At 48.5% G+C, this 25,336-nt stretch overlaps 1 protein-coding gene across 8 annotated transcripts in view; it reads right to left on the reverse strand.

Annotated features, from left to right (window-relative positions):
- Window positions 1-25,336, reverse strand: part of LOC309598126 (unconventional myosin-Ic) — an 80,977-nt gene that overhangs the window by 21,697 nt on the left and 33,944 nt on the right. The gene's annotated exons all lie outside the window — the stretch shown is intronic.

A 25,336-nucleotide genomic window follows, 5' to 3' on the forward strand; every position in this document is an offset into this window, starting at 1 on the left:
CTGGGATGTTGCCATCGCTGGCACAAACGCCACCGGAGCTTGCTCCCGAACGGGCTCATGCGGATAGCAACACCCAGGCACCCTCTCCTGTATTGGTGCTGCAAACCGGGAATGCCGGAGCCCTGCTGCAACGCTGCCGTCCAGCCCCAAACCCTGCACAATGACGTAGATGATTTTTGCTGACTCACGTTGTCAGGTAGCTCCTTTCTGCTCCTTCTCAAGATATAATAGTGGTCAGAGCACAGGGACTGATGGCGTGCAGGGAAAAAAATAAAAACAACCTTGGTCAGAGGAAAATTTGCCTTAAGTTTTGTTAAGTAGTAATAAAGGCAAGACCCACGAAGTATAAATTTGGGCCCAAACGGGTGCAAATTCCCTCAGTCTGCAGTTGTTTAGTCTTACCAATCATTTACAAATGTAGTTTTGCCTGTTTCTGCAAGATATAATTGGCTCCCTTCCTGAAAGCCCAGCGCCGGGGCATAAGTGATTGCACAAAACCTGCAGCTTTCAGAAAAAAAACCTCGTTCCTACAACTTGCTACTAGGAAATCTCAAATCCAGAGCCACTCTAATGGCTCAAACACCACAAAGAAACATCACGTTCATTTCCCTTTTTATTTGTGTTTTTTCCCATTAGTCTCGTTTCATTAGTCTCCCTGATTTCTAAGCTTTGAAAGACCCAGTTTGGGAGGAATTCTGCAGATACTGTCGTAAGTAATCTTTACAATGCCCCAAAGCTTCCAAGCCAATTCCTCCACACCTTCAGCAAAGCGCTTTGTTGGCGTCTTCTACCCTATTTGCCAAGGTGCAGAGGAAAGGGATGACCCCCGGAGAAGAAAGGTGGTGAGATGAAGGACAACGCTGGCAAAAGAAACAGGGATAAATCACACAGAAATAAACTCTGCCTAGAAATCAGAATCCTTCTATCAGAGCAGCGCAATGCTGGAGCAGCTTTTGGACAAGGCAATGGGAACAAAGGCAAAACCCAAGAGAAAATAACCAGTTGTCAAGTGGGTAAGCTTATGAATACAGTTTTAAAACACAGCTGCCTCCAAAATGACTGAGGAGGAACTTCCACGCTTGCACAGTTAATCCAAGTTTATATAATCCTGCAGACTTTCACAGAAAACGTCCCTTAGCAGTTTCAGCAGCTCCTTCATCAGCCACTCCCTCCAGCCCAGGACAGACCGATCCCAGCTGGACGCGTCCAGGCTGCGGAAGCAGCGATCCATCCCACTTACAGCAGCGCGCTGCGCGCCTCCTCCGGGACAGGCATTTAAGGCTAAGTAGCTTTCAGCTTCCTCCATGCTTTTTTCTCCTCATTCAACTCCAACCTCTCTCCGTGAGAACAAAATAACTACCTGAAATTTTCAGTCAGTTTAAAAAAAAAACAACCAAACCCAAACCAAACGCAACTTTTCAGCAATAATTAAATGTGACCAGGTTACCCAGCCAACGTCACGCAGTCAGATTCTCCAGCACATAAACTTTAATCACAGCGTTGCATGCTCCCAAGCCTTAGTTCAATGCAAATATAAACGTCAGTCATAAACCGCAGCTCAGCAACATGCGCTTCTCTGCGCCAGCATTTGCTCATTTGCTTTGCTGCTTATGTCCAAGTCTACCACCAACTTAAAATGTCAACATTAACTATCTGACTGCCAATAACTTCAGATGCAATGCAAAAGGAGGTGAACATAAATCCTTTTTGCAAAATGGAAATCGAACAGTAACGCAGAAGGAAGAAAATGGGGAAAGAAGACACTATTTAGAAAAAATAATCACAATGATGACCATATGTTCCTACTGAACGATGACTGTGACAGTAAGGCACTGAATAAATTAAAATAACTAAAATGTTAGTTAGGTTATGCTAGCAGGCAGACATCAGATCTGGTGGCTGTAAATTAATGGTAGAAAACCCAGTCTGGGGGGTTATGTTACAGTGAAGCTAATTAACCATTAAAGCAGTTTGCCTATGGACAGGACCGGCTCCCTTAGCTCTCTGCAGTGAATAGGTTTATCTCCGCCAAAACGCCTCCGGCCGACGCACGGTTCATTTACAACGTCCTCTGCTCCGCGCTATGCAAGAGATCAGCTTGGACAACTCTGAAAGCGCCGTGGCAGGGAGTACATACCCCAGATAATCAGGAGAAGCAGGCTGTGAGGGTCTGACGAGACCCTTCTGTGGGAAAAGGAGCTTTCCTTGAGCTGCTGAGGGAGGACAGCGGAGGACGAGCCGCTCCGACAGCGAGAACGCAGGCGGAAGGGCCGTCCCTCCGGCCCTCTGCCCTCTGGCTTGCACCGGCTCTAGCGCTTCTGCAATAAGCTAGACTGGAAAGCCGACATGGATTAAAACGAACTCAGATTTTTTTTCCTATTAATCCAGGTCATTTTCCCACACTGGCTCCTCACGTACTCACTCGCAATGGCCAACAGATACCGTAGCACCAGGTTGGGAACCGCAGCGGAGACAGGCGGGAGCAAGCATTTCAGCAGCAGGGCCAGGTCCTGCTGTTTCTCCAAGTGCTTATGAAACTTCCACCCAAGAGGCAAGTTAGGTGCTCACCGCCACCAAACCGAACACATCCCCTCCTCTGACTTTGCCACCCTGGCACGTGCTAATGCAAGCCATTACCTGTCTCTAAGCCAGACCAACGCAAATCAGCAAAGCAAAGACCGGGAAGACAGCAGCAGGCAGTTTTCTGTCGACCCAGCGAGCTGAAGCACCTTAGCACGGGACCAAGGTGAACGTCAGGCCCGGGGCAAGGAGGGGAGGGAGCCCAGGCGCCCTTCCGACGGCAGCAGGCAGTCGGGTTAGCTCAGCCGTGCGCAACTTCACCCTGCCCATAGGAAACAAAGGAGGACCAGGCTCAGAATCCCAACCTTTGTATGGCTAATGCCACACCCAGCACGGGCTGCACACAGGGAACGGCAAAAATCTGAGCAATCTCCATCGGATCTTGGTGCCTGTGGGCTTAGGAGCGCCTGGGTCTTCTCTCAAACCGGCCTTTTATCCCATACTAAAAACCCCTGTCCTGACGGTCACTCCTGCCTGAGAGAGTACAAGCTGACTTTTGCCACCGTGTTTCTCAAACCCACCCCGAGGTACGGTTCCAAGGGACTCATTCCCACACTATTTTAACCCACTCTTTGCTTTTAATCTCTTCTCCAGGGCCCTCAGCACAACAGTGGCTCGCTGCCAGGCAAGGAAAAGCCGTCACTCCTGAATGGTGGGGACCACGCCAGTGCAATTACCAAAGCAGTACTACTGCCACATGCGTTTTTCTTCCGTGTGATTAAATTTGGGGAAAGACTTTCAGCTGGTGTGAACTGGTGCTGCTCAAAGCAGCCTGCAGAGCCAGGTTTATGTTGGCTGAGCTTCCAGCCTTTCTTTGTGTTCATACAACAGTCAACAAGACCAGAAAATACCCTTCACAAACACCTCCTGGGAGTACAAAAGCACTCAGGGCTATACCGAAGAGTTTCCTAAACTGAACTAGTAAGTCTCTGACACGTTATTGCGAAGGTGTAAAGAAACGCTTTTCTTTTAAATGATGCTAAATGCCAAAGTACGATAAAGACTTTGCTTAGGACTTGGAGATCTAACACACCTCACAAATGAAAACCAAGGCCTTTTGCTCTGCACAACAAAATCCAAAGTGCTTGAGTCACTCGGAGTACCTCGGGGAAATTTTCTTTTGTGAAGGAAGATGGAGGGCAACTCTGCCATGAGCGCAGGAGCTCAGGGATGGGGGGAACTGAGCAAGAAACTGCTTTGTCCCTCAGCTGCTCTATGGCTGTGCAATACCCACTAGCCCAACACGTGTGTAGGAAGGAGTCTTTTACACCAAAATTTCCCAGCCTGATTTTCCCAGAGGGGCAACTGAACGGTCAGCGTTGGCACAGCAATTCCAGACACACCAGCGCTGCTGACCCTGGGAGAACAGGCAGCGCCGGGCCGCCCAGGCAACTCTCCCTCCCTCCTGGAGCATCCATGAGCCATGCACCTGGAAACACCTGGAGCTCCCAGAGTGCTTGGTCTTACATGGAGCAGGGAAGCCTTATAATCATCTGATTTAGAAAGAAAAGTCACACGATGTAAACAATATTTCCGCTTCAACATCTAAAAACGTATGTTTTAACATCTTCCTCTGACAATGCATTTGTACAAATTAGCTCGCATGCATTCAGCAGACCAGGACACTTGCACTCCAGCGGCCGCAGGAAGCAGGTGCCGTATGGACAGAGCATCTTTATCTGGGTACCAAGCGAAGGATGATTGATCTGCGGGTTCCAGAAATAGTTACAAAGCCGGGAACGGAAGAACAGGCAAGAACCAAATGTGAGTGGGAAGGGAAATTCAGATTAGATTCTGGAAGACAATAAGAAGTCCGAACCAAGAATGAACTTCTTGTGGGGAGGTGGCAGTTAAACCACATTTGTCTCCTGGACAGTATGACATTCTTCACTGCCATGCCAAAGCTGCAGGAAGGAAAAAAAAATCCTCCGGTTTCTACTCCGCTCTACAGCCTGGGAAAGGGTTTGGACACGGCATGGGCTAGACAGCAGAGCAGACAAAAATCAGCTTTTACCCAGGGCCTCAGTTCCTGAGGTGCAGAACGGGATAGCTCTTCTTTCCTGTGACATGGAGAAAGCAAGAATGAAAACAACCGAGGTGGACCTGGACCAAGGGATGTTAGTCAAGCCCTCGCTGCCTGCCAGCGAATCCCTGACAGCTTGAAGTGCAGCCACTTGGGATCCCCCTCCCTTTTGCCACACCGAAAGCTAGCTGCGCATTTTGGACACGGAAAACTTAGCCAACAGCTGGGTTGGAAAGAGGGTTCCCTGGGAGGCAGCTCCCCATCTCCCGTAAACACCCTCGGCAACCAACCACACGGATTTACCTGCGCTTTCTGAAGCCGTCTGTAATACAGACAATAATTTATACGACCCGAATCTCATGTATTGGACTTGTTTAATGAAAAAATGTCATAACAAAATGAAACGGTTTATTTTGCTTTTAATTATGTCAGCCCGATGAAGAGCGCAGTGTTTCCCACCAGGCGGCAAGCTGTTCTGAGCAGACAACTTGAGAAAAATCAGATCTGTCAGATCAAACGGGATCAAAACCAGGTAACAATTCTGGTGACACAGACTAGCGGAGTTAAAGGGAACAACTTCAATTTGCAAAAAAAGTTACCATGTCAGCAGCTGCCACTCAAGGACCATTTATAGCAGAATCAGTTTTTATTCTTGCTCCTTTTAGAGCGCTACATCGCCAGCAAAGGAATGTCTGGAGCCAGGGAGCACTTGCCCGTGCTCAGAACCTGGTTCTCCCCGTCTGATACTTCCCCTCCCGATCCTAACACGCGTTAAATGGATTTAACTATAGAATACACTATTCAAAAAATGGTATTAAGGAGAGAGAATTGCCACTTCCTTAACTAATTCCTATAAACAATTTATTTTGAAGTCTTCCATATTTTAAGTAGGGAGAAGCCGGAACACATTAGAACACACAATAATCAGAAATACAGGGTGAGCAAGCTTATTCCGCTCTCACAAAGATTTGCTATGTCCCCACCAGCAAACTGCCTAGAAGTTAAAGCTCTGCCTCTCTCCCTCTCCAAGCTCCAGAACCATTCAATCTCCCGCCCTAAAATGCAAAGCAGAATGGGAAATGTGAGCAATGTATCACAGCGTGTGCATTATTTTAAGTATCTATTAAATGCACGTAGGTCGTGGGGAGTTAGAACTGTGAAAGCAAAACTTTAATCTTTTGAAAAACAATAATGCAGGGTGTGGAGGTTGCTGCAATTAATTACGACTCTTAATGTACTAATCAATGACATTTGACACTTGCAACATTTAGAATAGTAAGAATCCATATCTAAGGAGCTCAAATGTAAATTAGAAATGCAAATTATGATGACCAGAAACCAAAGCAAGCCATGGAGATCTGTATGGCAAGCAGGTGTGCCATTGGTTCAATGTTTATAGAACATAATTGTGTTTTCTGGACTTTACTTTCCTGGGAGGGTGGGGGTGGTAAGTTATGAAAAAAGACAAGCGGTTAGTAGTGAAAAGAAAAAAGTAGTTATAAGAACTGATTTGAAGGAGAAGAAAAATGTTTAGCCCTGAGGGGATGCTGATATTTCAATCAACAAGAAAAGTATAAAGTAGCAGGAAGAAAAATGCACTAGGCAAACCAGAAAGATCACCAAGGCTGGAAAAGTAAATACACTGAATTTCTATATTTAGGGAGCTGACATTTTTGCTCCTGAACAGATGACCAAAGCTGTTGCTGAGCACAGTATCCATAGCAGTACTACCTGTGACCTCAGGCCACCGGCCTGGGCATCCCACAGTAGCTTCGGAGGACAAACAGATGGCATAAGGAGCAAAAACTCGGATCGCTGCCCTGCCAAGTCAATTTTGCCATGGACTTCCAGATCAGACCGAGGAGGTGGGAGGGGAGCAGAAACTCAATCGCTGGCCTGCAGGTTCCCTGCTACAGGCACGCGTCCTTTCGCCTCGCTGACTACGCGCACCGCGGGTCTCACGCTTGCTCTTGCGGCACCCTGCCCTTCCCCGCACCCCACGTTCCCACCTTCTCCGCTGGATTCCACACGCCCCACACAACCATTTCAGACCATTACGGCTTTCAAAGATAGTCAACTTTCCAAACACAACAAGCAGCCAGTGCATTCCCGGGGCACGTGAAGGGCACTTCCACACCCACATGTTCTCTCGGAGAATATCAAGCACCACCCTAGACAACATCACTGCTTATCACGCTCACGTGTATCACACCTAAAACCCTTTCTCTCTATCTGAGGCTGCACAGAGGTCTGCTGGCTTCTGCAGTCCTCCACGCCAGCAGATGTCCAAGCAGAAGCCTCTCGAGCACCATCTGTTCCACCTTGAAACGCGTGCCGCAGGCAGGCACCAGGCAGGTCCTGCAGGAGCTCTGCGCCTCCCTTCATTGCTGAGCCCCTTTCTCAGACAGTGGTCAACACTAGACTACTCGGGAAAGCAGGCAAGGATCTCTAGATTGAGCAGGTGTGGGATGCTCCGGTCCCATCCTAACGCTTCTTCAACGGTCAGAATGCTTAAATCTACAGACATGACGTTTTCAGTCCCTCTCTTCCTAAATTTGGTAAGTTTACCAGTTAAAGCCTTGAACGTTCTGATCCAGACAAAAGCCCACGTACGCTCTTTTGTATAACGTTCCCTCATTCTTGACCTCAACATCTCCCAGTGTCAGTGAATTCCATGGCCCAATTATGCATTGTATGAAAATAATCCTTGCATCTCTTTCGCAACTTTTAACTTAACTGAATGTCCCTCTTCCTATGTTACCACACAGAAGAAGGGAGCTCACGGTTTGCCTCCTCTGTGGCACTACTGTATATATATTTTTTTTCCCCCTCCTCTCTTACTCATCTCTTTTTCCAGGTAACAATCCTCGTCTCCTCAATCTTTTGCCACATACTCATTTTCCGAAGCTCCGGGTGGCTGTCCTGCAACGCAGTACGCAGACCCAGGCTTTCTGGTTGCCACTAAAACACGGACGAAGTTTTGCTAAAGTAAACACGCCCTGGAGGAACCGACTGGCAATGAGTGCTTAAGCAGGGATTTCCTGCCGTTCCCGAGGGTGGGAGTCCCAGGGAAAGCAGCCCCCGTCCCTGGGAAGGACGGGAGCAGAGCCCAGCACCAGCACGGACATCACCTCCTCATGCCCCTTCCACCCAAGCAAAAGCTCCACCCTTTCTTCTCCCCTAACTCAGTGCGCGGCTTTCCCCCTCTCCTTCCCACCCTCTCAACTCCCACCTTGGCTTCCTCCTCCGAGCACGCACCTCCCGGGCGTTTTAGCCTATTTCAGCCCCTGTCACATAACGTTCCGATGAAGGGGTCTTTCGCAAAGCAGGCTGAAGCATTTCACTCTCCTGCTGAAACCCTGAAAATTTACCTCCCTTCTTCTCAGACTCGATACACAACTGAAAGCTGCAAAACCACCAAAACAGCTGAATAAATCTTACCGCGCCTCTGAACTTCATCTCTGCCTCCTGCCAGCTCCCGCAGCACTTGCGGAGACTTAGTTTAAGCTGCTGCAAAAAGCAGGAATCTGAGGACAAGTTCTCTCTTCTGTCAGTTGCCTTTTTTTTTTTTCATGACATTTTCGGTGCAGTCAGAACTCCCTCCCTCCCACCACTTCCCACTGGAGCATCCTGGAGAGGGCGTTTTCCAGGGAGAGGGAGAGGAACTCTCCTCCCCTCCCAAAGAGGAGAGACGGACGTGCGCGGCTCCGGAGAGGCAGTCCAAGAGAAAAGCAGTCAGCTGTCCCGCGCCTGCAGCCTGCCTGCCGAGTCCCCGCTGCCCCGCGACAGGGAAAAGCGGAAAGAAAAGCAATCACAGGCACTGGAAAACCTGGTGCAGAGCCCGACAGGCGAAGCCACAGCAAACGGGACAGGCAGCGATACGCTCCGTTACGGCGAGCTGTTGCACTGAACAGCAGCAGCATCGAGGGGCTCCCCGGGCCCGCTCCCAACCCACCCCAACCTCAGCAAAATCTCCTGGGCTTACAATTACACTTGTGCTCGCTCTCAGCAGATCGAAGGACCACAAAGAGCCCAGGGGTAAGACAGGTTGCCTTGTCTGCCCTCGCAAGGACTTAGCGTGTCGGCTAACGCCCGCTCTACATGGAGGCCTCCGAGGTCCTCATCACACGCTAACCTGCACTGCCAAGCAGCGCCCTTCCTAGCAGGACACCGTCAAGCCACCGTTGCCCTTAGTCTCCAGCCCCTGCAAACAGAAGGAGCACGTTGAGCTGTCTCTGAGGCCATCAGGGGGTGGTCTCCCACCAAAAAATGGCCATGGCTACACCAAGAGCGTGAAAAACCACCACCACCCAGAGATAAGGGCGTTGGGACAACAATCAAAATGTACGTGCAGCCTTTGCGAGCATTAGGTGGAAAGGGAACGGACGAGAGGCAATGGACGCCAGCTAGAAGAAGGGAAATTCCAAGGAGATATTGGGAAATTTTTTTTCACAATAAGTGCTGTCAAATACTGGAGCAGGAGCCCCAAGAAGTTGTGAAACTCCATCCTTGGAGATGTTTAAGACTCAACCAGACAACGCCTGAGCAACCTGATCTAACTCGGCCCTGCCTGGAGGTGGGGTTGGACCAGAGATCTCCACAGCTCCTTCCAACCTAAAATTATTCTATGATTCTATTAATTATTTTGCTCCTCGATGGTCTAAGCTACGTGTCCATCCTAAAACGAACTACAGGTATAGCAAATAAAGCTCTAGGTCTGTTAGAGACGGCACGCTGCCGGGGCACGGGGCCCGGCCAACGCATGCCACCCTGCGGGCCTTTCGGGTCACACGCAGCGCGCGCGGGGAGCTGCTGTCTGGCAGCGGCACAGGCGGCCAGGCAGAGCCCCGAAGGAGACGAATTCTGCCCTCAGCCAGAGGACCTCCTATTGCCAAGCATCAGGGACTAAAAAATTAGTCAGCCATTTGCTCTGGCTTGTATCAGCTAACGAGGACAGGTTTCTGTCTGTCCCACCACAGGCCATCGCCGTCTGCACGGAGCCCGCTGCCACCCACTCCTCCTTCATAGCACCCTCCGAACGGACCCCTCCGAGCGATGCGTAACGTGGGACGCCGCAACTAGCCCAGAGCACGCGAAGGGCTACAAACTGGGCGCAGGGTTATCCACCGCGTACAAGGCCCTGCCCACACACGCAAGCAAAACTTGCGCCCGCCGTTAGGAGGTCTCAAACTTAGTCTAACACTCCAAACTCAGCTGAATTTTCAGAGGTCATTCGCTCTAAACGCATACAGCCACATCTGCACTGAGCAAACATCAGCCTGATCCAAACAGCACCTAATTTTCCACAAGAACCTTATCAAAATTAATGGGAGCATAATCTTTCCTTCTGTGCATCATCTTCTGAAAAGAGACTCCTGCAGACTCGCTCGCATCTGTTCAAATGCTTCTGAAATTTAGGTATCACGCTGAAGTCACCGTCGCGCTGAATGTCGGCTCTCATCGCCAGTTCACCACCATATGCAGGTGAACAGAGGTGGCAGACTGAATAATGCCCCTTTGTCATCACAAAACTCTTTTGGGGGATATTATTTTTCTTTCCTTAAGTGGGGAAGGCGTTCCTTGCGACCACAGGATAACAGAAGAAAGCGGAAATAACCCAATTCTCTTCCTCTAAGGGCCAGCGAGCCTTTTTAGGTGCGCTAGTCTCCGATCGGATGGGAGTGCAGGACCCCAGGCAGCACGACCGAGAAAGCCCTGCGCTACGTGTCTGCCGAGAACCGGCACTGACAAGCGTCTCGGGTGTTGGAACCCATTTAACGCGGTCCCTCGTGGCAGTCGTCGCCCAAGTTTTGCAGCACCAAAAGGCAAAACTTGGGTTTTGTAACCACTGAACACGCAGAACCATGAAACCATTCCCAAGCTTGACTGCTGGTATTTCATGACTGGGACTATTGGGAGTCAGCTCTGCTTAAAGACGGTTGTTGGTTTTGGGGGTTTTCTTATCAAAAATGCATACTTTTCAAATTCTATTACAGAAAGGGTAAAGTCAAGCTTTAAAGTAAAAAGATTTCAATCAAAAAGCTTCTTGCTTTACTTTAAGGCTTTTTAAAGTAAAACTTTAAAAACAAGACTGTGCACGGCCGCTACTCCGATAGGAGGCTATTTAAAACCCAAGCGATGTGGCAGATGTTGTCAGCGGTGCCAGCAGCACTCCTCTCTAATTACCTCTGACCAAGGCCTTGATCCCCGGGATCCTGCGCTGTGGGGGATGTCATTCGGCACGGGCAGAAGGTGCCGGCGGTTACGAGGATTCGTGATGAAGCTTGGATAGCGCTTCTGGAGAGAGCTGTGGTGCCACCAGCTCTTCTGCCCCCGTTAGATCCCATTTTGAAAAATTACCCGTAGTACCTCTCAACTCCTGCACAACTATTTGGCATGATTTTTAGTTGCTTCTTATCATCAACCAACTGAGGAGTTAGGTGAATTATTAACGGAGGCAGCCTCGGGACGCGGCCCAGGCGGGTTTAGCATTGGTCTGTTCTGGAGCACTGAAGAACTGGACCATGCTCCCAAGGCCTGCTCAGCGCGGGAGCACGGGTAAGATCAAAGGTAACCTAAGCTACATTTCCCAAACCGAGCCACGTTTGCCATGGCTAATCACAACAGCAAGCCCTGAGCCAGTTGTTTTCCAAGTATAATTAGAGCCGTAGCCTGGCAGCTCTAATTCTTCAGGAGAATGTCAGTTCTCCATCATGATTTCTCAGATCGATCTAGTTGTTGTCAAACAACAGAGACAGTAAAACTCAGGTTAAAATTTTAAGTCAAGTATTAGCATAGAGTTATCTTCACGTGAACAACTTCACCTTTCCTGTAGTTTACACCTCCTAACACTTCTCAAAACACATCTCATCACTGAAATTGCCACGTAGGAGGAGAATACACAAGAGCCCTATATTCAGAAGTACATTTTTTACAGATTTCCCTTGGCTCTTTTATGCAGGAGAAGCCTTTTATGTATTTATTCACTGGGAAGACCTTTACTCAAAACGTTGGTTTTTTTTTTCTGTAGGCAAACTACTGCCCAGCTCTTGTTGGCAGAGAAAACAGTCCTGCCTGTGGATTAACCTAAATTAGGAGGAAAAAAAAAATAATTGGAAAGCAGAGATAACCAACATAATTTTGATTTAAAAGATCTTGATCACGGAGCATTAAGGTGATAAAACCAGGCTCCTCCTTTTCAGCAAGAGAGCCCAGCCCTTGTCTGTGACTTCTGCTGAGGAGGGCTGGCTGGGTCTGTGTCACTACTACAGGCAACTACAGGCAGAGGGATGAATCAAGTTTTCCAGGCCTCACCAGTTAGAAGTGACTCATATAAACCCTGGATTAGAGCTCTGGGATTGCTCTGCTCGTTGCTGATAAGCAGCTGACTCCCTGCATACAATTCCACATTCAAAGCAAGGGGACTGGAAACCTTTCCTGCCGGCCCTGCTCTGGCGGCTCGCGGAGCGGTGCCCCACTCGCCGAGCTGCACCCGCAAGCAGCGGCTCTACTGGAAAAAAAGAGTTTGGCCCCGTGAAACCGGCGTCAGCAAACCAGCCTTCCCCTCTGCTGTGCAGATTCCCCTCCACAATATAAATCTGGAGGCAAGGGATGCTGGCTTGCGCTTACGCTGTTCAAAAATCAACGTGGATCACATCTACATTATTCCAAAAGCAAAAGAGGTCAAGTTCATCTGTCAATGCATATCTTTTTTTCTGGATTTTTATAATATTCATTATTTCTGCCTTGCAAAAGAACTACAGAATAACACGCATTCCATAATTAGAAAGCACTTGGCAAAGATACCATGGGAAACAAACCACCCTCAACAGGCCAGGAATTTGAGAGCCCTTCCTCTTGCAGGTCAGAGGAACGTCTTAAACGAAAAATAGAAATTTCCTTAACCTATCACGTGTCCTGCTGTCCAGACTACACTGATCTAAAACTGATTAAAATGCCTTGCATTCCTGAGACACCCGATAGCAGAAACTGGGGGTTCTGAGGGACATTTGGCCCATTGCTTCGGAAAAAAGCCCTGCTCCAGCAGAGGATGAACGTTTGACTGCATGATAACTGGATCAACCAACGCCCTGCCAAAGCACCAGCAGCCGATATTGTAACAGGCTTGATGACGGGGCAGAGCCTCTTCCCCACGCCATTAGCTCTGCTAAGAATTGCCTGTTTCTGCCCTCTCTTTGTCGGTACCAATGCGTCGCCTCTTTCCCCATGCAGTAGCCCGCTGTTCCCCAGACGAGTCGTTGGGAACAGCAGCCTGGACACAGGACCCTGGGCTGGAGACACAGCGTTCCCGGCCAGCTGTGAAACTGCAGAGATATAAAGGTTAAACCAAAAGCCCGTTATACTCACTCAAAAGGTGTCTCAAGATGGTAAAGTTCCTTAATTCTACTGCAGACTTCATGACATGAGTCCTCCGAATTCTCCGATTCTGTGTGAATGTGTTTGCACGATTATAGACAAAAGCCTAAAAATATGTTAGGTGTGGCCAAAAGGGTTCAAAAACCAGAAGACAAAGAATATTTAAATTATTATTTTGGATTCTAATTTATGCTTTGTAATGCCTAAAACTGTCAATACTGGTTTTGTTTGTTTCAAGAAAGCTTCAACAGTGAGAACAGTGAAGTGCTTTTCTTCCCAAGCTCAGTCTTTCACAAATAAACAAGAATATTACAACAAAATGGAATATTACAAAAAATGAAGATGGAGATGCACACCCCTCCTTGGACTCCTCCGCTTTCTCTGTAAGCGCTATTCACTGTTTTGATACCTCTGACGATAGATGCATTTGAGAAACGGCAGATTAAATAGCACATACGCAGCAGTCGTATTTAGTTATGGCTCCCGCACACACACAATAATTCTGGGTCTCTGACGTGAGTGAAAACCAAAACTGGGTTAATCTAACAAATTAAGATAAATTTTCCTCCTTGTTGCTCTCTGCCGAACCAGTGAACCAGAAGCGGATGACTGGCTTTGACGGTGACCATCGGAACAAAGTCCCACTTTACGATTACCAGATGCCCTTAACGTGATGCCCGTTTGCCTCACGCATGTGGCTGCTCCCCCGGGAGGGTCGGGGTCAGAGCTCACGCGCGAGGGCTCTGCTGGTTGCTTTACAGACTGCAAGACAGTCGCCGCTTCAGCTGACTTTACAAACAAGTAATTGTTGAACTAACTTCAATAGCAAAGAGTTTAAAAACAACAGTTAATTCCGTTTGATTGCTTTGCCCTTACTTTGATACCGTCACTTCAAGCAGCTCCCCTGCAGCCTGCAGCAAACCCACGAGCGGCCGCTCCGAGGGAGCTGCTAATACAAACAGCCCGACCCCGCTCCGCTGCTGCGCATTCCTCCCAGCTGACTTTCTAAACAGTCACTCCCAGTGGCAGGACCTACATCTTCCTTTTAAGGGGAAAAAATGTTTTCACAGGAAAAATTAAGTGCTCCAAGCCTGTGCATATTTCAGTGACCAGTCTCTCCTTTAAAAACACGTTCTCACTGCACGCAGAACAAAAACTTCTCCCTCCTTAACATAAAGTCGTTCCTCTTTTTTAGCACAGCCACTAGCTTTCTGTCGATACCGCGGCAGGCTCCGGTGAAACACCCTATCATACTGTTTTTCACACAAGCCAACACAACAGAGAGAATTGCTTTTCCAAAGCATTAGGATGACTAAATCTGAGAGAGAAAAACATGGCCGAGAAAGGCCGGGCAGAACTTACAGGCTGTAGGCAGCGCTCTACAGCTCACGTTGGTGGCCGACAGTTCCTATCCCTTCAAATTTCTTTTCCTGCATTTCTGAAAAGAGGCTTAGTGTTAGAAAGGGATTAAGACTGGAAAGCATATCATAACAAAAACTTCTTTTTCTATCGACACTAGATAAGGAAAGAGTGAACAGTGCTTTGCCTGCATGTTAGATGAAGGAAACAGGATTTCCCTCTGCTACTCCCTGAGCAAGATCCCAAGGAAATGTTTCTAATAATAGGAAATTACTATATAAGGCCAGAGCAGCACCAAACTGTTTGCAGTCTGGAAACGAGGAACAGACGGGAGCACCGGGGAGGGACCCAACGGCGGAGCAGGGCTCTTCACACATCGGTGTTCCCCGCGAAGGCAGCACGAGTAGCCCGAGGTTCCCCTCCGTAGATGCACAGCGTTTAACCTGTGGCTCTTCCTCCGGAGCAGAGAGGGGCCTCTCCCACAGCCCAAAGCAGAAAACCATTAAATGTACGCATTAGAGCTGCTGTCTCCTTTTTCTATCATGCCCTTGCTTTTCTTCACGGGAGGAAAAGCCAGGCGGATAGACTTTCAAATCTACGCAATAGCGCCTGCAAAGCAAGGCTGAGCCCATCTCCGATAGGGGAAGGGCAGGAAAGGACACGGGCACGTCCACGGCGCGGCCGGCGCTAGCGCGGGGGGCAGGCCGACAGCTCCCCGGCCGCCCTTCCCAGGCAGGAGATCACGGAGCACAAGAGCTCGCGGCTGCGTTTCACGAACTGGACGGCGCGCTCTTGCTCGTTTTGTTTTACGCTGTAAAGATGTTGGGCACCTGCGGAAGGAGCCATTTAACTTCATTTTCAAAGCGTTCCCACATAAGCGTACGCATTAGCGTCTCGCAGGCCAGCAGGTCCAGCAGCACGCGGCTGCACGTGGCTCCGCCACGCCGTGCGCGTCTCGGCGAAACCGTCAGGCTGACTGCTGCCGAGCCGTAACTGCAGCGCCAACGCACGCTTTTCACTGTCGCTTCAGCAGGCACAAAACCTGCAAGCCCAGCTAAAGACAGATTTTCCTTCTTCTTATACAAATAAAAGGGAGTTCCTACAACAATGCTCACAAAGAGCTCGTCTGGATGAAGTGATATAACTGGAACGTTTCCCTGCCATCCCCGGTGAGGGTATCTTTCCATCTCTGCTTTGTCTTTGGATGAGGCCAGCAGCTCTCCTCTCCCAGCGCAGAGCAGCTTGCTGAGCAAACAGGCTGACACAGTCCCACAGCTGCCGCGGAAATGAGTACAATATACATTCCTAGACAGGTTTATCACCCAGACTTTTTTCCTGACGGCAACAGAGATTTGTGACAAAACGTACAAATGATTTTGTATCTGTAGCCCCGCGACATCCTCTCTCTCTCTCCTGTCTGCAAACGCAGCCCCTGCAGCGCTGCACAGCTTCTAGAGGAACTTGAGGCCAAATCCCAGCCAAGATTTCCAACGTGTTAGCTGGTAAGACCTCCTTGAGCTGAAGCAGTCAGTTTGCCACAGCAAAGTTAGGCTAAGAGCCTTAAAAAAGCAAGCCAGGCTACCCTTATGAAAGGCTCGTTGACGAGACAGCGAGATGGGGTTTGACAGCAGCAGCACCCTCCTACACCGCAGCGCCAGGAGCCTCGCAGTCCCGATGAGAACAGGGCTGAGATTTACACTTCCCTGTGCTGTTCCAGAGGATCGCCCCAGTGTAACCAGGCTCCCAGGTACGTTCCTCACCAGTCGCTCATCCCTTGCCCTTGTCCCCATCCTACCTGGCCAGAAAAGGGTGCGCGTTCCAGGCTGTGTCAAGCTTTCCAGGGCACACAGCAACTCTGTCCCAAGAGGATGTTTCGTATTTGACTTATCTTTAGGGACATCTTGATTTCTGAAGATTTTTAAACTGACCTTTAATTTTTGTCCGGTTAAATACTTCACATTCTTGCCTGCACAGTGAGAGGGAAAACAAGTGCAGGCAACAGGCAGGTTTTTTTCAGAAGCAGTAAACATAAGTGGTTATGACTCTTGGAGAAAATCAACTACAAGCAAGCATTTATATTAAACACGCTTTTGCCTCTTATCTCATGTAATAACTGCTCCATAACGATTATAAAGCAGTTCAGAAAGATGGCCTGTGCTGGTATTGCTTGTGGTCAGTGGTATCTGAAAGTTAACTAATTTTGGAAAAAACGACGTTTTGGGAACTAGTTCCCTGTGCATTTAAGTCAGGATGAAGTCTCAACTTTAAGCCTGGACCCTAACGCTGTTCTCTTCTCTACTTATTTTTCATGCCGAGTCAAAGGATGCAGTCAGCGTTGTTTGTTCAGTTTCAGAAAGTCTGCTCCAGGAGAAATGAGATATTTGTCTTGGCTCTAAAAAGTGAGCAGAATCGCAGGTATGAGACGAGGAGTCTGGAAGCAGAGATCAGCCATCCCTACTAATGCTACACTGATAGGATCCCACGTTTCCCCCATGCCACCGATGATAACTGAAATTCTTCTCTAAATACAGGAATTGTCTGTTTAGAACTGCTGACACCAAAACAGTAAGTGTAAGCTGCTTTCTTTTCTTTAGTGGGTCAAATCCAAAACCTAGGGAAGGCTATCTGAATGACATTAATCTTAATTATGTCAACACATATCATTTTACAGAAATCCAAATAACAGATTTATCTACTCTATCAGACTGCTTTATAGGAAACAACGAAACTTGACTGACTTGTCTTATGCTGTCCTTTTTTCTTTTAATTGACAACTTTCATCAATGCAGTTTTGCATTAAAGCAAACCACACCCAAAACCAGACCATTTGGTACTGTGAAAAATAGTTTAAAAAGGAAATACCTCCCTCCAAAAGAGCCAAATGACATTGTTTCTTTTAGCTAACATGCAGCTTTTCCTTTTCGTAAAGCCCGAATAAAGCTATTGTTGAGCTCCTACTTTGCTGTCAAAATCATGGCCTTTTCTGCCATGTGGAGACTGGAGCACAGGTAATATCTCGATTATATGAGAATGTTCAAGCTTCCAGTGTCAGAAAAATAAAGGCCAAAAGGCTAAAACTTTCCTGAAGAGCACAGGAGAGAGGATCACGTATGGAAGATATTTCCTGAAATTATAGGGTTTTTAATAAAATAGCTTGTACGTGAGCGATGCCCCAACAACTACTTCTACTCCCCACTCCTGTCAGTGTAACAAAATTCCTAGTATGGAAAGTTTATAGTAGCGTAAAGATGTATATGTCTGTATAATTTGTACCCCAAAGTTAGGGAAATGTTGCTACGAGCAACATTTCGTATCGGTGCAATGGCATCTGTCACAGGTTCGTTCCATGTCACGGCTACGGGTCCCTTAAGGAAAAAACCCAACCCGCCAGCCTGCGAGTATTCTTGCGACATCTCCTTCTGACGCCAGGAGCGGGTGATACCTGCGAGAAACGAGCTCTTATTTTCCTTCTGGGTGTGACACTTTTTTAATGCAAACTTAGCGATGCTGTAAGCAAACTACAGACTACCAAGTGGAGCCAAGTTCTGTCAGCCCAGAAAAAGGCCACATTCAATGCTTTAGACATTCCAACAAGTGCAGCAGTTTTTAATTTGATGATTTGTAAGTGTAGAGTTTACAGGCACAATTTGTACTTCCACCACTTTTTTTTCCTCTGTCCCAAACTGACTGTGTTGGCCTAAGGCAGGCAGTTATTCTGGGACAGTGAAAAGCTATAAATAAGTTCTAATAAAACTATTAGGAACACATATGGTATTGAACTTCTTTCAAACCCTTCTTTGTAAGGGAACAAAGAGCATTTTACATTTATTGTGACGGCATAAGTCCCCTATGAAAAGTTTAAGGAAAGGGTTTCAACAACAGTCTGGAGTAAAACTAGATCACGAACCCAAAATAAGAATATCCAGGGATCTGTAGAAATCCCAGATCATGCTAAAAGAAATGGCCTAGGCAGTTCCCGACAGCAGAGGAAGGAGCAGGCGCAGGGTGCGGGCTGGCTCTCTGGCAGCGCGTCGGACTCGAGGCCTGGCAACCCCGAGGAGCACGTGGGCAGATGATATTGCAGCTGCCTGGCGTCTGAGCCGCTTCCCTTTACCCTGCCTGCGCCGCTGCTGCTGGAAAGGAGGGTAAAAGCCACCAGACGAAGGGTATTGCCTGGGGTGATCTCCTTCTGACCAGCCGGACACTACCCCAAAGATCCCACAGTGAACAAAGCCTTCCATGGTTCTGTGAATTGCAAACGTTCTTATCCTAAAATAGATACATCCTCAGTTAACAGTAACAGGGAATGATGAGCTGCCATCGTGTTGGCAAAAGTATTCCAGGATGCCTGGAAAATACAGACGTCGTTTCAGAAGGACATCCCACATCCACTGGCATCAGCTTGCACTCCTCAAATGATCCAGAATATTGTTTTCCAACATTTCAAAAATTGATACTCCTATTGAATCAAAACTACGTTAAATCAAGATTTTTTTTTTTTTAAAGTAAAAGAAGAAGGGATCACATTGATGTTAAAAAAAAAAATCATTGGCTTGCAACTTAGCAAGCACCCTTGGAAGTGCACGGAATATCTCCTCTCCAAGACACGGTTTCAACGCCCTGCTCACGCAGAACTACACTATCCCGCTCACAGCGTTTTCAAGATTTCCCGCATTATCAGGGACGTAGATTTAATCAAGAACAAAGACAAAATACACACTAAGGAATAATCAGGGAGCCCATTCCTTTGTGGTTCTCAGGAACGCGTGTTCCACATCTGGGTAAATGTGGGCCTGTGCAGTGAACACGTTCATTGCCCAGCTGTGGGTAGGTCCAAATCCTTCCTTTCTCTCTCTCTCTGATTTACTTACAGTCCTACGTTGGCTGGCTGAAAAACTGCACAAATCCTGCTGAGGCAGACAGAACAGGCGGTCACAGGCAGGCCCAGCAGTCTTCCTATTGACCCTTTACATCTACCACATAACCAAAAACTTCTGGGCTGTGATCTCCAACTCAAACGAGAGATCCTGAAGGAATCCCCACAGCTCCTGTTACTCGGGTATCATCAGCTGGTTGTGACAGTCGTGACGTTACCAGAAATACCAGCTGTCCCGCAGCGTTCTGTTCTCCAGCAGGGGGTGAGGACCGGCACCCCGAAGGGTCAGAGACAGGGAAGGGGAAGCATCCACTTGTGCTGGTGCAGATAACGAGCGCATCCTCGAGAAAGCGAAAGGCGTCCTTCTGCCTCGAGGCTACCCGCGCGCTGCTGCGAGCCCCTTCCCCCTAAGGCCGCATCCTGCTAGAAGGGCACGGGTTTGGAAGTCTCATGGAAGTGAGACATCTTTTCATCGTTTGTTCTGACGCCGTCTGAGCAAACCCTACGGCCCACGGCAGCCAGGATGACGACAGAAACTGTCAGAAGTCTCATCCCGCTGGGAAGTAAACACTTTCTTCCCTCTGATTTGACAGGCATAGGTGCCCTTTGGGAAAGCGAGGGATCCAGGGCCATGAGGGAATCTGAGCCCTAACCTGAAAGAAAGGTCCAAAAGTCTCAAGAATAGGTATCTCCCAGAGAAAATCAGTACATGTTATCAAAGACTATCGTGTAAGAAACACATACAAAATGCAGGCAGCAGCTTTGGTTCCTTTGCTTAAATTTTCTGTTCCAACAGCTGTTAGATATTGCCAGAGCAGCATCACTCGCATTGTAGCAACAACATGAGCCCAGCCTTAGCCGCTCTGCGATAATGAGACTGCAAAAAGATGAGAGCTGATACAGTGCAGGGCAAGCCCCAGATTAACCACGCTTCGCGGAGGTCAGCAGGAGCTCTGCCATCAGCTTCGCTCGTGCTGCAGTACACCTGTGGTGGGGAAAAAAGGTTCAGCTCTTTCAAATCACCTAAAGAAAAAGAAAAGCATCAAAACTCGAGGGTTTGTTTCAGGAGCTGTTGTTTGTATAGCTGAACTAGAAAAACAGAGGGACACAGGGAGGTTCATCACTGTAAATTATTGATCCACTGCTTTCTAGACATTGAAACTGGTAATTAAACAAATGGTAAAAAGATACTTCATCAATTATAGAGGTGTCACTTTAAATTACACTTGCTCCAGGATGAATAAAACACAGAGGCTAAATGCTATGGGTGCTTCTTCATGCCGGCTTCTTGTCCAAAATCCTCACTACAACGCCGATTCCAATTCTCTTACATCGCTGCTTCAGAGCCGCATGCTCTTTGCACATATTAAGCTAGATAAGGGGAAATCAGGGGTTTTGTTTCACCAGTCTTTTTCACACAATGTCCAGAAAGCACAGTCCCATGGTCGGGAGGGAAGATCTGGAGCTGAGACTAGTGGGATCCCTTTGCTGCTCAGCAGGATTAGTTATGCGGCCACAAGTCAAGGCCACAGCCCCTGTGAAAACAGCCCTCCCTCAAAAATCAGCCCCAAAAAAGAGGTTTTGTCTACGGACAGTCAGTTGTGAAATCTGTGAAGTACTGGGCAGACATTTCGTACTGGGAGGTCTTATGGTTATTAGAAAATACATACACGCACACACCCTCCACAACCTGAAATAACACTGGCAAGCTGCTTCGGGAGCAAGCTGGTGATGGCATCAAAGATACCCTTTTAAGCAGAAATCGTGTCACAACCATAATGACTACTCAATTTTGATTTATGATAAATTTTTATATCAGGGTGCATGCCTTACTGCATCAAGCTTAAAGTTATCTCAATTTCACGTCTTAAATATTATATGAATGTAAAAATATACTTGCTCTAATGCTCATTTTGAAATAAAAACAACATCCAAAGAAGAGCTTGGCCATCCTGCAGTTACTGGCACAAACGCTCTCTACAACCATTATTACATCTCTCAAATAGGTTTCACTACGGGAAAGCATTTATTGAAGGCTGAGTTCATTGATTGATTGAGATAGGTCAGGGCGTATAAATACTCTAAGTGAAAGACTGCATATGCAGCATAAGCAGACAGCTTAAAAGCGCATGCAAAAATCCCTAAGAGGTGGACGCAGCCGGCATCCTTCGCTGAGCAGGAGCAGCAGCGAAGCAATAACGCTAGGAGGCAAGATCAGGGAAACAGAAGCTGCTGGTGGAGCCAGAACGATCCTAGAAGTCACACAAGTTGTGCTTGCCATGGTGAAGTGGGGAAGACGGGACGGGACAGCCAGGTGGGAGTCAGTTCAGAGAGGAAAGAGAGGGGCCAAGGTGATGAACCACAGGAACACGCCGTGGAAGCTGGAGATGAACGCAGCACCAGCTGATGGGAACAGTCAAAGCGGGAGACGAAGGCTGGACAGCAGAAAGTTTGTGGAGGAAAGAACACCGGCTCTCGGTAGGAGGACAATGAATCGGCAGGCTGAGCTGACTCTCCCTACCGCTCCCAAATAACGAGGCTGAAGCGCAAGGAGAGCAAGCTCTCCTCTGGGCCCGATGCCAGTTGCTCTATGAAGTCTTCCTTGCCTGGTCTAAGGAGGGTTACACAACGTGAGGCTTTATTAAAGTGCCCGATGGCGTCCTGTGTGTACAGCAGCTCCTACCAGCAGAACAGTATTTGTGGGCAACGTTAGGGAGAGCGTCTAAGGGAGATAAAGCCTTTGAGTTGCAGACAAAGCTGCCAGCCCTCATTTCCAGCTTGTCAGAGCAAGTCCTTCTTGAAGTCAGCAGCCTGGAATGAAGAGAATCTGGCATTTGTGCATGTATGTATGGTTCAGACAGGGCGGAGCGGCTGACTTTAATCATACTTTCCACAATGGGGGGGAGTGGCAAAGTACAGCGAGCGAGCGATGGGCGTTATCTGCTGCATATTCACAGATCCCTCTTCTTTGACTTTGTATTTCAAGCCTGACCTCCCTTCCCACTTCCACCAGCCCCTCGAGGAGGAGGGAGAACTGGAGTTTGGGAATCCTTCACATTCTCAGGATTCCTGGTGTCTGTGATAGGCAGCACACACTTGTCTGGTGAGCTGACAAATTCCACGTTCTGGAGAATTCCTGGAACAGCTGATGGGTCACAGGAGTAGCTACGTGCAGGTACGACCCTTCCCTGCAAAGCTGAACCCCACTGTTCCAAAATTCACTAATCCAAGTGCTAACCCGTTACTGCCTCTGCTGCTCCAGCTTGCCTGCTGCATGATAACCTTTGTGTTTAGTATACACATTTTAAAGTTGTTCTTTCACTGCCTTTTGCCAGAATATCTCTCTTCGGGGGTGGGGAGCAATAGAGCATCTAAAAATATGGGCTTGCACTAGAAATTGCCAAGCTTTTTGAGCTTGTTATGAAGCCTCTTTAACAAGAGTGCTAGTATGGTATCAAAAAGGAGTAAAGCTCCAAAATAGTTCCATCCAGCTGCCCACTACTGCGTTAGCAACAATACTCTAAAGAATTCCAGTTCAAACCACTTTTGGTTGCCTTCTACCCTCACAAAGAGGCTACAGTCCATTCAGTCACATGGGGCTTCCATTCCATCTAGAAATAGCCTCTGCAAGCTTCTGTTGCAGGATGGCGTTCCCAAATTTTGTTTACTTGGGTGCCACTCCTGGTGGTGACAGCAACAGCAGCTATGCATTGCAGGAACCTGCATGCCTGCCCAGAAAGGGCGCACGTCCAGATCCAACCTCTCGCACGAAAGGTTTTGGCAGCAGGATGAATTCCTTCTCCCTTATTACCCTTTATGCCTGCGCCGATCACAACGTCACGCTCGGATACCACAACGCGGTAACCTCGTCCTACCACCCCACACGTACACCTTGCTACGGAGTCCCACGGGGCCCTTTGAACCTTCAGACCTGTTGAAGAGCCGTGCAAGAGCGGGCATCCCTGCGTCCCCAGCTGGGCAGGGCGTCCCCCCACTGCGCCGGCTCTCCCAGCCTCCCTCCGCAAAGGGCGCTGCCCCAGGAAGCGGCAGAGGCCTGCCTGCTCCAGAGAGGGCCACACGCACCGGGCACCCGCGCCCCGCGGGACCCCGCTGCCCGGGGCCGCGCTCCCTGCCCCGAACCCCGGCCACTCGGCGCGCTCCTTCGGCAGAGGCAGAGCAGGCACCGGCTTCTCCCGACCCGGCGTCGAAGCGCGCTCACCCTGGCTGGCTGCGGCAGCGCTGATCGGCGCGGCTCTGCTCTGACCTGGTCCCGGGCGAATGGGCCGAGCGACGCAGGCGCCCGCGGGCAGACGGTCGCTGCACTGCTGAGCAGCTATCCTAAGTGTTACAGCTGGGGAATCCCCATTACATGAAGTGGAGTGGAGATAGTGTTTTCTATTTGTAAATCTTAATAAAGCCAACATTTAGAAGACAGCTAATTACCATTTATGTCCCAAACAGCTGGCCTAGCTCCATATCAACAGGCTGGGAGGTTTTAGTGCCAATCGGCCCACACACCAGGGCACACAAGTCCCCCAGTGCGACTGCAGAACCTTCTAGCAAACTCAAACTTCTCCTCACTACCACTGCCTTCAAGGAATGAAAAAAACAGTAGCGTAAGAAGAGAACGGCTACACAAGCCATCATTCCCCCAGCGTTACGTTACAGACGCTTCTCCAAGGTGAAGAGCACGGAAAGTGTCCTCCGAGGGGGCAGAGCGCAGCCCCAGGCTGCTGTAAGCTCACCCACGGCCGGCACTGCTGTTGCGGTCCGTCCCCTGTCCCCAGCTGTGTTTGTCCTGGCCCTCTCCCTCTCTGTACTGGGACCGATATCTGTTCAGCTCTGGGGTGAAACGGTTCAGGGAACTAAACAAACAGAAAACTTTTTTTTTTCTTTTTTCTTCTTCATCATTGTTCTCCAAACTTTGTTTCAATTGATTCACCAAAGGGTCAAATGGATGCTAGTGCAGGAACGAGGCAGGGAGCGGAAAACTACAGCAAAACCAATTTAAATAAAACTTCATGTCAGTATAAGCTTACCCTGGATAGCGGGGGGAATACATCCCGCTGGCAGGCAAGTGAAGGAAGGGCATTTCACCGAGTGACACGGGTGAAGCTCTGAGGCTCTGGCTGCTCGCTTCGTCCCTGGGCCTTTACACATACACACGCCTCCAAATGTTTAAAACCTTGAGAAGCAACGCACGTATATCATCACCACTAGCAGCCTCCAGGACAAGGCCAAGAATGACACCAGAGGCTACAGGACCGTCAGCTGCAGCGTTCCACAATCAGGAAACCAACCATATAAACTACCTGACTTGACGCACGTGGCTACCTATGTCACACCAAACTCGCCAGCAGAAGCATCCTAGCCAACACACCGGTCTGCTGTTCCGCAGGAGTGCGAGCAGTTACTGGCAGGTGCCGTGGGACGGGCGGCTGATGATGCTGGACTCGCCCGCTCGCTTCGCACACTCGTCGCCGTGCCAGTTACTGACCCAAATGAACCCTCCCGTTCCCTATCAACCTGCAAATCTCAACCCAGCCCACACTAAACACTGATTGATTTTTCTACTCTAATAAGCACTCTGTCACCCTTCTGCTGACTAACCATCAGTTCAGATAAATGGTTTGCAGCTAAGATAATTTGGTTTGGGGCCAGTGAAAGTACAGCCTGAAAAGCACTTTCAAGAGTTCAGCACAGTGCTAGAGAGATTAACCAGAGAAATTCACTGCTCAGGACAGAAGGCCAGGTACCAAGCTGACAGCTACTTTTAGATCTTTATACCAGAATTTATCTTTCCAGCCTATCCAAAATAAAAAGCAAGATTTGTCACAACAAAACTTCTCCTTGGAAAGTAATAGCTTGCTTGTACAATGCTCGGAAAAGATTTTTGTTCTGGACACGTGCACTCAACCTGCGGTAACACTGATTTTCTTTCACTCAGGTGGCAACATGAGCCTTTCACAGAGGCTCCCTATTTCTGATGGCAGACAATCAGCATTTCAGGCAAAAATGCATTCAATGACAAATAGCCAACTTAAGTGAAGCCTCTAGAAAAAAAGGAAACGGCTACATGAGCGCAGCTTTTGAGTTCCATGGACTTCAGCCTGGACATAGTT

The sequence above is a fragment of the Platalea leucorodia genome (assembly GCF_965183815.1).
Source record: "Platalea leucorodia genome assembly, chromosome: 16".
Taxonomy (NCBI): domain Eukaryota; kingdom Metazoa; phylum Chordata; class Aves; order Pelecaniformes; family Threskiornithidae; genus Platalea; species Platalea leucorodia.